The sequence below is a fragment of the Vicugna pacos genome, chromosome 1 (genome assembly GCF_048564905.1).
Source record: "Vicugna pacos chromosome 1, VicPac4, whole genome shotgun sequence".
NCBI classification, from domain to species: domain Eukaryota; kingdom Metazoa; phylum Chordata; class Mammalia; order Artiodactyla; family Camelidae; genus Vicugna; species Vicugna pacos.
Genome location: NC_132987.1, coordinates 39,811,287 through 39,814,046, shown reverse-complemented (window position 1 = coordinate 39,814,046; position 2,760 = coordinate 39,811,287).

Here is a 2,760-nt window from a genome sequence, read left to right as displayed (position 1 = left end):
CTGAGAAAAGCAGAGACAAACGATGATACTTGAAATTCCCTGACCTCATTTTGCAATATCTCAGTTCTTCATCACCCTTTGCTCTTAGGAAGAGAAGGGCAAAAAAAATTGCTAATGTAACTTTTTCCAATTAAAGTGTTCATTAACAGAACCTTCAAGATTTTAGTGTATCATCGTCATTGTGTTTATTTCAAAAGGACTTTGTCATTTGCACACTCTCAGTCATAAATCATAAATATTTATAACATGCCCAGGCATTCATGACTAGTTTCGACAAGACAAAGTAAAACAAATGAGCTACTACTTAAAAATAGGTCAAATCTGGGTATAAAAATACGACAAAAATCTCTAAGTTCCTCAATCTCAATTTTACCTACTTTATTTGAAATTGTGTATAAGTCCATTTGGATACCTCTTTGATATAAGCATAAATATATATTATATATCATATTTTTTGCTATGCAAATAAAATACTTTTCAAATGTGACTGAATTAAAATTTTCACGGAACTTCCTAATGGCATATTTCTTCAAATTTTGGTTCATGGATTGTCTGCATCAGAATTATTTAGATCAGAGCTTCTTAAACTGTGTGTGATCAAGGTCCTTTTCCCCATTAATCTGTGGAGGACTGAAATATTTGTTCTACGCCCTGCACAATGAAACAAGTCTGCTAACTGTGTCGCTTGGGTATTGTAGCACTATCTGCTGCTTCAGGAAGTTTCTAATCCCTTATTCTCATTATCTGTGCTTCTTTCTTCCAGGCCTGGTAACAAACAGTTTGCAAATTCACACTGGTCCTCAGAGCACACTTTGTGTAGCACTAAATTAGCAGGCTTGTGAAAGTCCGAACATCCCTAAGATAAGTCTTAGGGATGAGTATTTTTGATAAGTCCCCAGGTGATATTAATGCACTCTAAAATTTAACTGTTGCTTTCAGATAAACCTAAATATTGTCGTTGCTCTAACTCACAAGTCCGTGGACCCTAAGAGCAGTTATAACACCTCACAGAGCCAAAGGATTTGTTAGAGGGAATTAGCTCTGCAGCCAAGCACACGGTCTTTCCGCCACAGATGCTGTCACTCTCTGCTGGTCACAGTCCAGGCACTGCATTTATCTTTTGTCATCTGAAGACCCTTATTCTCTCTGCCCATTAGACACATTTGGTCTTTTTCTTTTTCCTTGGCTTTCAAAGCATTGCATCAGTTAATTCTTCTCTTCCACTTCTGCAATTTTTTACTTATTTTTCCCCACTAATTCTGGAGATTCAGCCTTATCTCTGTTGTATATTTTGATACATTTATCATTTTAAAAACTCTCTTCTTTCTCTCACCTCTGTCTCTGCCAATGCTATGTGTCTGCTGCCTCATGCCTTGAAAGTGGCCACACAGGTTACATGCTGTACAATTCCGTTACATGCCTTCAGGTGCAATTCAGAGTAAATGTGGTCCCGGGGTTTTGTAGGCTATAGTAGTACTGATTCTTTCAGTCACCTTGGCCTCCAAGCATGCGCACAGACTTTGTTTCCATCATCATTCATTCATTCATTCAACAACAGAACCCAGTTGGGAACAGCTGACGCAGGGCCAGAGAAATGCACCTGGAGCAGTTAATTCTACTGCAGGACAACGTAACGTGGAGAGCAAAAATGGACCCAAGGGCAAACTGGCCCAGGGTCAGCACACCAGCTTAGATGTACTCAGGAACTGGATTTTTGCATGGACTAAGCTGGGCTCTACGAAGGAGAAATTTTGCCAGAAGAACAAGGAATTCTGAAATCATGCCATGGCAACTATCTTCCTTCTCAAGAGATCCCAGAGGAAGATATGAAGGAGGCAAAACACAACAAAGAAATACCAATTTTAATTGCGTTTTGGACTCAAGCCTTAAAGGAGAACTCCAGTAAGCAAGGGCGACCCAAGCGGTAAGGCTCCTCATGTATCAGGTAAGCCAAGCCCTCAAACCAAAGCAGGCCACGTGGCTTTCTCTCTTAATTCCATATTTTGGGTTAGCCCCTCCAGACTGGTAACTAATATGTGGGCGGAAAGCCCAAATGGGCCAGAAGGAAAGAGAGAGAGAAAAAAAGAAAAGAAAGTGCATGCCCTGAGATGGTAAAGTTGGCTCAAGCTGCCTCCTGGGTGAGCCTCGGGCCAGGCCGGTACATCTAGACTTAACACTCACGTGGGGAAGGCGAGCTGAGAAGGACGGCGGGGTCATGGTAGGGGAGCAGCAGGCCCTGGCGCGCTCCCCAGCCCAGCCTGCACTGAGTGGAGGGGAGGGGAGGGGAGAAGGTGGGATCACGCACAGCAAGGTGCTGACCTTTCAGCCATTTCAAGACCTCTTGAAACATGACCGAAGTCACTAGTCTATACTCTGGAGTTGGGAAAGGAGGTGCAGCTCTCTCTCTGACCCAGAGCAAAGGGGCCCCAGAGGAAAATGAGGCATGCTGCCTGCTCTGAGGAAGCTCAAGGTCACAGGGGAATGGGGGAAACCAACATGTAATTTTCCTCTCCCTTTCTGTGCTATCTGGCATGAGTGTGGTGTGTGCTCTAAAAATGCCACTCATAGGCTAGTTGATGTCATCAAAATAAGAAAGTAAAAACCTTACTATTTTTCAGTATTTATTACTGTGGAAGTACATGGATAAGTCATCTTGGAACTGGAGATGCTTTTACTTTTTAGATATATCTTGGCCAACATTACTTTGAACAGAGGGGTCCACCGCATAGCATCAGTGCATATCATTACAAAATTCACCAA